Consider the following 16440-nt stretch of genomic DNA (forward strand, 5'->3'; position numbering starts at 1 on the left):
CTGTTGAAGAGTTTCCTGTAATGTTGTATGGTCTTTCTGATATTTTCAGTAACCTCTTCTGCTGAATCTGAAACTCCTGTGCACTTTTAAAAAAATGTATGTATAACTTGTCTAAGCTTCCTGAACTCATTGTGTCTGTCTTTTTAGTTTTTTTTACATTTTTTTAACAAAAATGTACTAGGAGGTCCTGTCAGTAACTGATTTGACTCACAGGTGGTGACAGGATATAACTGTTCAACATGAAACACTTATTTTATTATAACATATCAAGTTAGTTTTTTCATCACAAACATGTCTGTCTTCACCCCATGGTTTTCTTTGAGATACCAGTCAAATACTATCTAATAATATGCAAACTGTCTAATAGCATCCATACTAAAAATGTGACACAGAAAAAAATCTTACCAGTTAGCAAGAAAACAGGTGATTAGACTGTTATTGCAAATGGCTGGAAATTTTTCATTGCCACTTGAGAAGCTGGGGAAGCACAACAGGCAGCGGACTGCTGTACAAAGTAGATATCCACCTTTTTTTGGAGAATTTATGGCACTGCGATTTGAACTTCAGTCTCAGTCTCACTCTGGATGTAGACGTCTAAAAAACTTTTCTACTGCCAGCTGCATAAACTGGAATACTTCTGTTTAGGATTTACACATACATACAAATGTTAGTTACTGCCATTTGACTGAAGTGACCCTATGCAGGGCTTACCATCACTCCACCTGTGTTTGAATGCAGATTTTAGGTTCAAATGCAAGCTAGCTTACCATTGAAAAATTATATGGTGCTGCTTACTGTTATGGATTTGAAGTCTTCTTAAGACACTCAGTCTTGCTGACTGAATTCTGCTAAAATCAAAGTCTGGTTATATTTGCATTCACAGTCTGTTGCATACAGAAACTTGCAAAATATACACTGATGAGAGAATATGCTTTGCAGCATCAACTTTGAACAGTAACAGATAACTTTTTATAATAAACCAGATGGACTAACCTTGCAGCTTAAAGTACTGTTCCACTTTACTTCCCATATAGTACAGATGATGTGAAAGATATAACATTTACCTCAGGACAAATGTGTCCCTACCAATATCCATAACATAATTCAATTAATACAGATCTTTATATACAATTTTAGTCATGCACATACATATACATTTCCTCTTGGTATTCTATTTTGGAAAATTGCTCATCTTGTAGAAACAATACAAATATTTGTAGATGCTGATGCAAATGCTGACTTAATAATATGATTTTTAAGCTTCCTTGTTTAACAATGTCTTGTCACATTTTTGCTGAATTTATAAGAGGCCAGCTTTTCTGACAGTGTGAACATCCTGTATTCTATTTGGATCGTTGTATAATAACATCTGTTCTTGTGCCAGTGCTGATGTCCTGTTGTCCATTCTTTTTATATGCAGAAAAACATGTTTTTTAAGGAAAATACATTGTCACAGTGTTCTTTAAAAGCAGATTTTGCATTTTTACTCTTGCATACATCCTGTTTTTAAGGAAAAAAATGTCCATTCAGTAGATTTCTTATTTTCCAAGTCACAGTCATTTAGTATGGATGCTGATCACATATTACTAAACTCTGTATCTGCATTTAAGCAAGCTTTATTTTATACATTATTTATGTTACATATTTGTAACAGAATTACTTTCAACCTTAAAACCCTGTTGAGCATAATCTTACACTCATGACCATGCCTCACCACTTAGCATGTTTATGTGAAGGAAGGCTAACCAATAGAAGTCATAAGATCATAGGAGATTACTAGGCTATCGACCCAGAGATCATTTTAAGCCTAGCTGTTTCATCCCAAAGTAATAGAATAGAAATGCTTGCTAGTAAATACCCAAGATTGCATTTAGTGATGACTGGCTATGTCCAGGAGGGCTATCGGCTCTAGCCCCAGTAAGAATTTATGGAGCCCAATCCACTTGTCCAGGTTCCTCTTGAACAGTGTCATAGAGGTGCTCTGTTTCACATGAATTGATAGCCTGTTCCAAAGACATGACAGTCAATGGGAGACACATCTGTCCCTTCAGCATGTCCTATTTAAGTTGCAGGTCAAATATAGGTCCCTGGAAATGAATCCCTAGTCCCATTTGATTTATGGATATGCAGCAAGTTCATTGGGTTTGGGTCTTGGATTGCTCTACAGGCCAGGCATAAGTCTCCCCTAAGAAGTCTATATGAAACAGAGTATAATGACAGGGACTTTAGTCGGTCTGTGTAAGGCACATGCTGCAGACCCTTGATCTTCTTTGTTAGAAACCTCTGAGGTCTTTCTAATTGCTGCAGGTGCTTAGTACGGCACATGCCAAATGGGGAATTATACTCAATTATGGGCTGAATAAGTACGGAGTCTATGGGGATTATAACTTCTTTTGATTTCAGGGTGATGCTTTTACTAATCAAGGGTGCTAAGTAGAAAGCATTCCTTACTACAGTAGACACATGGTGGTCAAAGTTAAGATTGCAGTCAACTTGTGATCCCAGGTCCCTTACCATTTCATGGGTACTTAGGGTACTGTTGATTTGATAAGTGAGGGAACATTGTTTGTGCTGAAGGGAATGGCAATGCATTTCTTTACATTCAATTTGAGACTGTGACTAATGCACCAGTGAATGGTCTGTGTGAGACCCTCCTGGAGTATACTGACAACATTTGGGGATTCAATGATATTTTCCCATTTTAGCAGTGGTCAGCGTTTGCTCATCATTTAACTCTGCGCAAATGGGGAAGGCAATAGAACAGTTCTTAATGTTCTAAAAGTTATGAACAACATTTCCAATATAAACTACAGTATGAACACCATAGTATCTGTCATCTAATTCTGCCATAGCTTATTTGTATAACTACTTCTCAAGTTCAAGTTGTAGTCATTAAAGGTGAATCTCGCATGCACTAACACTTTACCGTTGATTGTGCAAACCAGTTGCTTGGTGCTGTGCTATGGAAAGAGATGATTAGCATGTATTACCATGTTTACTGCCCACTTATTCTTCATGACATTAAAATTCATGTAAAATCACAACCAAAGGGAAGGCACTTGTTAGTGACTGAACACATATTTATTCAGACTCATGTGTGCCCTTAATACATGCACTTGAAAATGGATATATCAATAATGTTCCCAAATGTCAACTACACTACAAAAATAAATAGCACAACTGCATTGTTACACCATCTAAAACTTTATACTGAAAATAGACATCGAGATTGTCTTATACATGTCTTAATGTCGACATCAATTCATCACAAATATGAACACACGTACATCCACAGTTGTGCCCATGCTGATCACAAAAGATATGTGTGCGTTAGTGTAAGTGTGTAACGTATACAACATATTGAGAAACAGGTGTATATGTCTCAGTTCTGCAATGCATTCCTGATAGATTATTGCATCTAGTTTGAGAAGCTTTCTTTTAATGTATATCTGCACATTAGAACCAAAACAGAAAATCCAAAGTCCACACTTTGCACACCATTCTCATAACAGTATATGTTACCTGCATCATATAATGATGATGTCATCATCTATAAAGACCAGTATGACAAGGAAAAAGCATACTTTGGGGAGTGTACAAATATTAACTACTGTGTCCTGCAAATGGGAACAAAATAGTTAGATGATGGTTAACTTACCAGGACAGCCACATTGTGTGTGTGTGTGTGTGTGTGTGTGTGTGTGTGTGTGTGTGTGTGTGTGTGTGTGTGTGTGTGTGTGTGTGTGTGTGTGTGTGTGTGTGTGTGTGCGTGTGTGTGCATGGTCAGAGCTGCATTAGTCTGTATCTTAGTGTCACCGATCTAGTCCCATGGAGAACAAACATTATTACAGTTGTACATACCAACACGGCCATTTCATACAGGCCTCCATTACAAAGTGTTCTGCAACAATACAAAATTCAGACTTGTGCATTGGCACTTGCATTAAGTACTGTGTTCTTTAGTTTGCCTAGCTACCTTAGGTAAGGGGTCTAATCTCCTTGCAGTCAATTGTGTGTATGCATAATCAGAAGAATATGAGCCTGTATGCTACTGTCAGCAATCAAGTCTTATGGAGAACAGTGCTTTTTACAGTTGTACATGCCTACACAGCCATTTCATACAGGCCTAACATCTTCTCCCAAACATATGCTGCTGATATCATCAGCTATGAAATGTTGTCTGACACTATGAAAGCCAGACTTGTGCTGTGGCAGTTGCATTAAGTACTGTCTTCTGTAGATAGGTAGGAGTTACCATCCTACTACAGTCAACTGGAGTTTGTGTGTGTTCATTCAGACCTTCCTGCAAACATCATCTTAACATACACTGATAATGTCATCCCTTATAAAGTGCACTCTGACACAACTGACTTCAAACCTGGGCTGTGGCACTAATATTATGTGCTCTGTTATACAGTTTCTGTAAAGAGATAGCTAGGGTTTCTAATGTGACAACAGTCAACTTGAGTGTGTCTTCATGCAAATAAGATTTTTGAGACAATTTTACACCAAGATGTGACTCCACATCAGTGTTACACTCCTCCCAACATCTTCTTCTCAGCATGCAATGATACTATCTTACAGTATAACGTGCAATGTGACAGTGTTAAAGTCAGACATATGTAGTGGTGCTAGTGTTACAGTGTATTGAATTTAGCTTCTATACCTACACAGGTGTAATGTTCAAAGCAGACCCAGTCAACTGATATGTGTATGGTTGGTGGTACCTTATGGTCATTGTATGATCTTTTTAATCTCTTTTTATTTAACTACCTCTTATGCAAACATTTAACATAGCCTCATGAATCGAACTTCACCTTTTCCCCTCTGTCCACATAACATCCTTCCTTCAGAGGACTAGAATATGTCCTCATCTCAAAGATGCATACACACATCATGAAGCAGAGTCCTTTCATGAGCCTCTGCAAGCCATCTCCAGACAACTGAATGTGTGATTGATAATCATGGCATGGGGTGGTGCACATGTCAATATAGACAGAGGCAGAATGTATTGCAAACAAGCAAATACCTACATACACACATAGCCTTGTTATCTTCCATCATATAGATATAGCGGTTTTGGTTTAAATGGCATAATAATGGCTAGGATTTTGTGTGTTGTTGGCCATTATCCTAGTAATGTCCTATGGAGAGGGAGTTTGGCAGGGGAGAGGGAGGTTGACATAATGATTAAGATATTTGCCTTACAGACACAAGGTGCAGGGTTTGATTCTCTAATGGCTAGGCTTAAAATGGCTCACAAGGGCATTTAGCCTGGTACTAATCACAAATCTATAAACCTACTTATTAACATTTCACGTCAATGTTGCTGTCATCCACATGTGCTATATAAATTACTATAAGATGAACCAGGAATCCAGGACGCCAATTAAATCATGCAGAAACACTCCATCTTTATTTAAACAACCAGTTTTAGCGCTTTCATCTCTCTTACAGAGACTTCATCAGAAACAAAGTGCTATGATTAATTGGACATATAAATACTGTTCTAATTAATGACGTCACATAATCAGTTCAAAATTTAAAATGGTAACAACTCGTTTAAAAAGCCTATTGCTTACCTAAATATTCTATTGGCACAATGGGTCTCTATTCAAAACCAAACCATAAAAAAAAAAAAAATGCCATATATACATGCCCACAAACATTAATAATACATTAAAAGATTTATTCATATTATATAATAAATATAATTGAAAAAATATGTATATAAAAAATATATCATATTTATACATAGAGTTGTTTAACTAACTCATCCAATGACTTAAATATTGTTAGCCCTTTCAATAATCAAGGGTATCAAGGATACAAATTCATTAAGACCCGGGGGAAACATGGAAGCCAGTCTGTACTGCTACTGGCTTTCTTTCTTTTTTAACAGATTTTTTCCAGTCACCACCCCTAGTATCCATCTTTATAGTATCTAAGATACCAAACAAATTTTTTTTTAAAACCAACACAAACTATACTATGTTTGTAAAGGGCATTCATGCTTTTACAATTTTTTTATGTCATTGAAGTGTTCGTAAATTCTGTTTTTAAGTAGACGTTCAGTCTTACCTACATAGAAATGTTTGCAGGTGTAACATGAAGCCAGGTACACCACCCCCCTAGTATTACAATTACCTTTTAATAAATGTACCCTACTGCTCATAATATTGTTCAATACTAAGGTTGGTTCAATATTGATAAAAGAACAATAGTGGCACATACCACATCGTTTAGTGCCATGTTTGTCGGGAAGAGTATTACCTGTTTTGTATTCTAATAGTTGTTTCATGTTTTGACCTACCCTGTTCACAAATCTAGGTTTGTTACCCAACTTTTTATGTATAACATCATTTGATCTAAAAATATTCCAATTTTTTTCAAAAATATTTTTGATGGCAGGGGTTTTTATGTTGTATGTTAGAACACAAGCTGTGTTGAAATTACAAGTAATAAATGATTAATTGTCACCTGTATTTTCTCCCAGAATTCCAGGTTAACTGAGTGGAATTTAACTAAGGAGGAATACAATTTACTTTGTGATTTGAGAAATGACTATAGTATTCGTATTATGGTTCCTGGCAAAGGCGGGGGGATTGTCATCTTTCGCAGTATGGACTATTCCAATGCTATGTTGGACTTGTTATTCGATGAGAATACCTACAGTCATACCTCTAAAAATCAGATAAACATCTCTTATTCAAGAATAGATAGTTATTTAGAGGAATATATTTTGGAAGGTAGAATTAGTCCTAGTGATTATGAATTTTTATTTAGAAAATTTCCTAAAATACCAGTATTTTTTGGTATACCTAAAGTACACAAGGATATTTCCAGGCCCCCGTTTAGACCTATAGTGGTGGCCAAGGGATCTAAGATACATCCATTGACTGTGTTTACTGATTCTCATGTACAACATGCAGTTTACAAGACACCTCATTTATTAAAGGATTCCTGGGAATTCTTGAAAAGTGTTAAGCAAGATTTCTTTCAAGACAATATTACGCTTCTAACTATAGACGTTAAGGATTTGTTCACATGTATTCCCAAAGATCAAGGGATGACCCTATTTGAGGAAGTATTGTTTAAATTCTCGGAACTGGACAATGACAAGGTTAAGTTAATATGTGAACTCAAGAACATAGTTTTGGAGAACAATTTTTTGTGGTTTGAGGGGGAATTTTATTAGCAAATCACTGGAGTTCCTATGGGTGCAGCTTGTTCACCAGTTTATTCTAATTTGGTTTTACTGGGTTGGGAGACTCAACATGTATTTGACGGCCCATTTTGGCCTAACATTAAACTTTATCTCCGATATCTGGACGATATCTTTATCCTTTGGGGAGGTTTGGAAGAGGACATTTCCAAGTTTATAGACTATATCAATTCTAGTACTGACTTTCTGTCTTTTACTTTTCAGCATAGCACATTGAGTATTAGTTATTTGGATACTTCTATAATTAAGGATAATCAAAATAAACGGTTTAAATCTAAAATATTTAGGAAAAAGACATTTTGTAATGCTTATTTACATTTTGAAAGTAATCATCCATTAGTACAAAAGGTCAGTATTATTAAAGGGCAAGCCATAAGAATTGCCAGGATGACTTCCAATAAAGAAGATCTAGATAACGAATTTACTTTGTTAAGAGAAATGTTTTCAGAAAGAGGATACCCCATGGTTTTGATTAATTCTATTTTGCAAGATATTTACCATCAATGGTGGTAACTGGAATTCTGGGAGAAAATACAGGTGACAATGAATCATTTATTACTTGTAATTTCAATACAGCTTGTGTTCTAACATACAACATAAGAACCCCTGCCATCAAAAATATTTTTGAAAAAAATTGGAATATTTTTAGATCAAATGATGTTATACATAAAAAGTTGGGTAACAAACCTAGATTTGTGAACAGGGTAGGTCAAAACATGAAACAACTATTAGAATACAAAACAGGTAATACTCTTCCCGACAAACATGGCACTAAACGATGTGGTATGTGCCACTATTGTTCTTTTATCAATTGAAAAACACAAAAAGGCAGACACCTCGAGCTACAGGACCTTTTAAATTCACACAGCCATGTTGTTTTAGTGGTTCAAATACTTGTAAGCAGATGTACCCTTAAGAATACGGGCAAGCCAACACCAAATAAAAGCGTACTCTTCAGAAATAAGCAAGTTGTGAGCAAAACCTTAACGCCAAATTTATTGAATAAAAATAAAAGCGTTTTCACTGAAGACACAGCTACAGCTTCCTCAGAGGTTATTTAAAAAAAACGCCAACTCAGACTTTTATATCAAGGTCAAAGCGTGACTAACCATTCAAAGGCAGCTTAAAGAAACACTCCTAATAAAAGTACATAATCATATTAAAAACAAATAGTCATATTAAAAGCATGAACATGTATAAATACTTCAATTAGTAATATAATACAGTAGAATACAGTATTTAATTGTAAGTTACACTTAAAAAACACAGGTCAATATAAAATATTACTAAAAAGTGAGTATCATGGTAATTATTTCCTACCTGCCTAAAAAGGTAATACTAATTATAATTACCATAGTTGTTTGAAATATTTTCTAAACTTTAACAGGAGTACACCATTTAAGTTATTATCACTTACTATATAGATACTATCATCAAATTTAGATGTTAGAAAATGTAGTGTAATATGTAAATATGTTTTAGTGACCCTAGTGGTAATTTATACGTCATAGCTAGTACTACCAAGTTCTAAAAGTGACCATATATTCACAAAGAGTATAGGACATATAATGTGCAGTACCAGTGTGTAGATATAAACTATACCATCAGACTTTCATAGTGCCAGTAGGGTTGCTCTCCTTCACTATTATAATGTAAAGTGTTTTAACGTCTGTAACTTCTCATTTTCAGTATGCATGAAATGTTGCAATGCTCGTTCAAGCCAGGATATGAAAAAGCGTCCAAGAGCAGCTGCCATTCGAGCTCTCTATTTTCTAAAAGTAAGGTAACAGGGCCACCTCTTTCTGGGCTTAAAACCTGATCTATAGCCGTAAATTCAAAACTATGTCCCTGATATTTGAAAATGTGCTTAGCTAATGCATTCTCTTTATTCTGTTTTCTAATGGCGTAGCCATGCTCGTAAACTCTGTCCCGTAATCTTCTATCTGATTTACCTATGTAAAATGCTTGACAGCAGTTACAAGTGGCCAGGTAAATAATAGATCTAGATTCACAATTCAATTTGTGATATATACTAAAATTTCTTTCACGGATAGTGAAAGTACTAGTTACCTTTACAAGATGGCAATAATTACAACGGCCACACTGAGAAGACCCGTTTGCCCTAGCGGTCCAATTAGATACCTTAGGTCTTTGCAGGAGTGTTTTCAAGTTATTGGCCCTCCTATACGTAATCTTAGGTCTCCTACCCAATTTATCTAATAACTGTTCGTTGTTAGAAATAAAATACCAGTTTTTGTATAAAATAAATTGGATTTTCTTGGAGTCCATACTAAATGTGGTTATAAAACTACTTTCAAAACCATTACTAGCCAACTTGTCATTAGTAAAAAAAATGATTTTCAGAGTTGTTTTCAAAATCACAACTCTCTAGGCTTATTTCTGTTGTTAAGTTGTTGACTAAATAAGTAACATGTTTATGCGGTAAAAGGGGGAAATATTGACCTAGTGACCTTTTAGTATTAACTTCATCAAATAGTTCATTAAATAGTTGAATAGGATAATCCCTGTTGGTGAACATAAATTTTAATAGATCACATTCCTTCAGAAATAATTCTTCACTACTACAAATTCTTGATGCACGAATAAGTTGTCCCTTAATTATTGCTTTCTTTTGTTTGAATGGATGGCAACTTTTAAAGTGTAGCAACGAGTTGCAGTAAGTTGGCTTTCTGTATATACTGGAAAAATATTCACCCTTGGTAACATCCTTATTTAACTTAATGTCAAGATAGTCAATGACAGTCTCAGAAAATTTTGAAGTGAACTTTAAAAAGGTGGTAGTACCATTGAGGGCTGTGACAAAATTCGTAGCAGACGTACAGTCGCCCTCAAATAAGATGAAGATGTCATCCAAGTACCTTGTATAGAATTTCACTTTTTCCTTTCTTTCGACATTGTTAAAAATGTTAATCTTTTCCCAGTATGCCATGAATAAATTCGCAACACTGGCCCCACAAGGGGACCCCATTGCCACACCCTGTTTCTGCAAGTAATATTTGCCGTTAAAGGAAAAGTAATTAGAAGAGAGTATTATGTCAAGTAGTTGTGTAACTACATCAATCTCTCTTTTCATGGCTTTAAGATCAATCAACATTAAAGATATTCATTCTCTTGCCTCTAAGTGAGGAATGGAAGTATATAAATCTACAACGTCTATAGTAAGGAAGTTGTAGATGTTGTTATATTCTACTTTATATATCTTTTCCAAAAAGGACCAAGAGTCTTTACAAATGTGAATTATATTTTTCAGATACTTAGATAAAATATTTTCCACCAACTGGGGACTTGGGTAAGTTAAAGACAGACGACTATCTATAAGGGCACGAATTGGTGGATTATATACATCTTTGTGGATCTTTGGGATCCCAAAGATTACCGGGGTCTTTGGCATTTTAATATCAATGCAATTGTAAGTGTCCATATCGATGTCACCACTTATAAAGATGTCTCTCAACTGTTTTGGTGTTCGTGATCTTTTTTGGTATGGTGAATGGCAGCGCATCAAGTCCTACAAGTCCGGTTTTATTTAAAACTAGTAATATTACTAACACCGAGGACCAGGGAGATTTAACCATCCTCATTCGAGCATTGACGTCTAGAATGGACAGTATCACCCATAAACTTGACGCTTTGGACAAGCGTATCGATGCCACACCAAAAGCGTACTCTACTACTGCAGCTTATCTTGGCTTTTTGCCGTGTGTTTCATCAAATGGTGCTGCATCTAATTTAATTGACACTAACTCCGAAGGGAGTGCGTTTTCCATTCTAGCTGGTCAATGCAGCCATAATCAGGAAACTCCTTCAACTACACAGGTCGCACTGCATTCTAATCAGATACCTACAACGAGAACAATGCAACAACTAACAACTCCTAACCTGCCGATGCCTCCAGGTTTCACCGGGGTTCCTAACTTCGGCGTCTGGATTCATAATACAGATAACTTGGTCTTTGGGAACCAACAGGAAACTTCGGCCACTGAAATAGGGTCAACAGCAGTAAGTGACACCTCCATAAATAACTTATTAAAATACTTGGATGTTAAATTGTTGAAGCTGAAAAAGCTTCAACTTGAGGTTGCTTACTTTCAGCAATGTTTAAGAGACAAAATTATTCCTAAAGGTTTACGCTCCACTTTCTGTTCGACTGGTCTCTTTTATAATGGTGACTTCTTAAAAGAACTGGCATTGCTTTTTGACAATCAGGGGTTTTAACTGTTGGAGCTTATTATTAAATACTATAATATCGAGATAACTACTCTTATTGAAGAAGTCAACATATTGGATGGTAGACTTAAGCTGAATTTACACTTTGAGAGATATAAGTATGACTATACTCGGATTTTTTCGAGCATAGATGGTGTGATAGAGAAATTTAAAGCGACTAAGAACAAAAAGCTTGTAAGGGACAGACTGAGTTACTCTAATAACTCAGCTTATCCCAAGCTTAAGGCTCTTCCTAATCCACAAACAGCTAACTCACTAAGTGAGGGGGTGAATGGAGATAATTCTCCTGGATGAAGGTGTATTAACAAATGATGAAAATAGTCCTGAAAACTCGGCCAATAGAGCACCTAGATGGAGTAATGGAGTGAAAGTGTATAACACTAGGAGTACTAATTCTAATAATGGTTCTAATCAACGGGAAGAGGCCTCTACGGACCATTTTTTAGGGAAAACGAACTCTCGACAGCACTTCAAAAAGAACTGGAACAACAGAAAGTGACTTTAAGGACTTTTTCTGACCTTAACTCTGAAGGTGACTTGACTATTTTAACTAACATGAAGGGTGATTTTACAATATACAATTTTTCCACCTTCAAAGTTAATCCTTGTTTGGTGGAGTTATTGGCATACGGTAACACTTTTGTTCCCACTACAGGTTGTAATTTAGTCAAGACTTTAATTGACTTCAAATGGTTTGTAAGAAAATTAAACTTGAAACTTTTGTTTAATAACAATGGTATAGGCTGTGATACTGGGCTAAAATTAGCAAGCACTTATAACTCACCCCTACATACTGGTTTACTGCTTTTTGAGAAGATTTGCGAACTAGACTTAAGGTATATGACTTCAACTTATTATTCAAAGACTAGTTATACCACAAGTAATGCTACTGAAGAACAACTGTTGGAATTTGACTTATTATGTAGGGCTCCGGTCAGAGTAATAAAACCAGACAAAGGAGACGGCCTTGTAATTATTGACAATTATAAATACATTAACAAGATGGAGGCCATCCTTGGTGGTTCTGCTTACACTTTATCATCTTTGAATGAAATGAATACTTCACACTCTAGAAACAGAGGGTACTTTAGAGACCTCTTTATAAGTGGTGACATCGATATGGACACTTACAATTACATTGATATTAAAATGCCAAAGACCCCGGTAATCTTTGGGATCCCAAAGATCCACAAAGATGTATATAATCCTCCAATTCGTGCCCTTATAGATAGTCGTCTGTCTTTAACTTACCCAAGTTCCCAGTTGGTGGAAAATATTTTATCTAAGTATCTGAAAAATATAATTCACATTTGTAAAGACTCTTGGTCCTTTTTGGAAAAGATATATAAAGTAGAATATAAGAACACCTACAACTTTCTTACTATAGACGTTGTAGATTTATATACTTCCATTCCTCACTTAGAGGCAAGAGAATGGATATCTTTAATGTTGATTGATCTTAAAGCCACGAAAAGAGAGACTGATGTAGTTACACAGCTACTTGATATAATACTCTCTTCTAATTATTTTTCTTTCAATGGCAAATATTATTTGCAGAAACAGGGTGTGGCAATGGGGTCCCCATGTGGGGCCAGTGTTGCGAACTTATTCATGGCATACTGGGAAAAGTTTAACATTTTTAATAACATTGAAAGAAAGGAAAAAGTAAAATTCTATACAAGGTACTTGGATGACATCTTCATCTTATTTGAGGGTGACCTTACGTCTGCTACGAATTTTGTCTCAGCCCTCAATGAAACTACTACCTTTTTAAAGTTTACTTCAAAATTTTCTGAGATTGCCATTGACTATCTTGACATTAAGTTAAACAAGGATGTCACCAAGGGTGAATATTTTTCCAGTATATACAGAAAGCCAACTTATTGCAACTCGTTGCTACACTTTAAAAGTTGCCATCCATTCAAACAAAATAAAGCAATAATTAAGGGACAACTTATTCGTGCATCAAGAATTTGTAGTAGTGAAGAATTATTTCTGAAGGAATGTGATCTATTAAAATTTATGTTCACCAACAGGGATTATCCTATTCAACTATTTAACGAACTAGTTGATGAAGTTAATACTAAAAGGTCACTAGGCCAATATTCCCCCCTTTTACCGCATAAACATGTTACTTATTTAGTCAACAACTTAACAACAGAAATAAGCCTAGAGAGTTGTGATTTTGAAAACAACTCTGAAAATAATTTTTTTACTAATGACAAGTTGGCTAGTAATGGTTTTGAAAGTAGTTTTATAACCACATTTAGTATGGACTCCAAGAAAATCCAATTTATTTTATACAAAAACTGGTATTTTATTTCTAACAACGAACAGTTATTAGATAAATTGGGTAGGAGACCTAAGATTACGTATAGGAGGGCCAATAACTTGAAAACACTCCTGCAAAGACCTAAGGCATCTAATTGGACCGCTAGGGCAAAAGGGTCTTCTCAGTTTGGCCATTGTAATTATTGCCATCTTGTAAAGGTAACTAGTACTTTCACTATCCATGAAAGAAATTTTAGTATATATCACAAATTGAATTGTGAATCTAGATCTATTATTTACCTGGCCACTTGTAACTGCTGTCAAGCATTTTACATAGGTAAATCAGATAGAAGATTACGGGACAGAGTTTACGAGCATGGCTACGCCATTAGAAAACAGAATAAAGAGAATGCATTAGCTAAGCACATTTTGAAATATCAGGGACATAGTTTTGAATTCACGGCTATAGATCAGGTTTTAAGCCCAGAAAGAGGCGGCCCTGTTACCTTACTTTTAGAAAATAGAGAGCTCGAATGGCAGCTGCTCTTGGACGCTTTTTCATATCCTGGCTTGAACGAGCATTGCAACATTTCATGCATACTGAAAATGAGAAGTTACAGACGTTAAAACACTTTACACTATAATAGTGAAGGAGAGCAACCCTACTGGCACTATGAAAGTCTGATGGTGTAGTTTATATCTACACACTGGTACTGCACATTATATGTCCTATATTCTTTGTGAATATATGGTCGCTTTTAGAACTTGGTAGTACTAGTTATGATGTATAAATTACCACTAGGGTCACTAAAACATATTTACACATTACACTACTTTTTCTAACATCTAAATTTGATGATAGTATCTATATAGTAAGTGATAACAACTTAAAGGGTGTACTCCTGTTAAAGTTTAGAAAATGTTTCAAACAACTATGGTAATTATAATTAGTATTACCTTTTTAGGCAGGTAGGAAATAATTATCATGATACTCATTTTTTAGTAATATTTTATATTGACCTGTGTTTTTTAAGTATAACTTACAATTAAATACTGTATTCTACTGTATTCTATTACTAATCAAAGTATTTATACATGTTCATGCTTTTAATATGACCATTTGTTTTTAATATGATCATGTACTTTTATTAGGAGTGTTTCTTTAAGCTGCCTTTGAATGGTTAGTCACGCTTTGACGTTGATATAAAAGTCTGAGTTGGCGTTTTTTTTAAATAACCTCTGAGGAAGCTGTAGCTGTGTCTTCAGTGAAAACGCTTTTATTTTTATTCAATAAATTTGGCGTTAAGGTTTGCTCACAACTTGCTTATTTCTGAAGAGTACGCTTTTATTTGGTGTTGGCTTGCCCGTATTCTTAAGGGTACATCTGCTTACAAGTATTCGAACCACTAAAACAACATGGCTGTGTGAATTTAAAAGGTCCTGTAGCTCGAGGTGTCTGCCTTTTTGTGTTTTGCAACTGTTTTGGTGTTCGTGATCGTTCTTTTATCAATATTGAACCAACCTTAGTATTGAACAATATTATGAACAGTAGGGTACATTTATTAAAAGGTAATTGTAATACTAGGGGGGTGGTGTACCTGGCTTCATGTTACACCTGCAAACATTTCTATGTAGGTAAGACTGAACGTCTACTTAAAAACAGAATTTACGAACACTTGAATGACATAAAAAATTGTAAAAGCACAAATGCCCTTTACAAACATAGTATAGTTTGTGTTGGTTTTAAAAAAATTTTGTTTGGTATCTTAGATACTATAAAGATGGATTCTAGGGGTGGTGACTGGAAAAATCTGTTAAAAAAGAAAGAAAGCCAGTGGCAGTACAGACTGGCTTCAATGTTTCCCCCAGGTCTTAATGAATTTGTATCCTTGATACCCTTGATTATTGAAAGGGCTAACAATATTTAAGTCATTGGATGAGTTAGTTAAACAACTCTATGTATAAATATGATATATTTTTTATATACATATTTTTTCAATTATATTTATTATATAATATGAATAAATCTTTTAATGTATTAGTAATGTTTGTGGGCAAGTATATATGGCATTTTTTTATGGTTTGGTTTTGAATAGAGACCCATTGTGCCAATAGAATATTTAGGCAAGCAACAGGCTTTTTAAACGAGTTGTTACCATTTTAAATTTTGAACTGATTATGTGACATCATTAATTAGAACAGTATTTATATGTCCAATTAATCATAGCACTTTGTTTCTGATGAAGTCTCTGTAAGAGAGATGAAAGCACTAAAACTGGTTGTTTAAATAAAGATGGAGTGTTTCTGCATGATTTAATTGGCGTCCTGGATTCCTGGTTCATCTTATAGTAATTTATATTGTTCTATTCAGTTTTTGTCATTTGCATCCACATGTGCTATGTTGAGGTGTGGATGTACAGTAGCTCTATAAGAGGATATTACAATCTTTGATGTGAAGTAATGTATTGATAGCCACTACTGTCATTTGCTTACATGTTCCTTCCATAAAAACTGTAGTAATATGCCTCTTGAAAAATGTTGACATGGGATCATACTGTATATGTTAACAGCTTAGTAAGGCATGTGTTTTTGTAGTGGAGCGTATCAACATTCTACATAGTTCTCATTCAACCATCACAGTGACACTTGCAGTATGGCACATATGGGCATGTGTATACCTACCAACATTAAATGGT

This window comes from Protopterus annectens, chromosome 2.part0, assembly GCF_019279795.1.
Source record: "Protopterus annectens isolate FY-2018-M chromosome 2.part0, PAN1.0, whole genome shotgun sequence".
Classification (NCBI taxonomy): Eukaryota; Metazoa; Chordata; order Ceratodontiformes; family Protopteridae; genus Protopterus; species Protopterus annectens.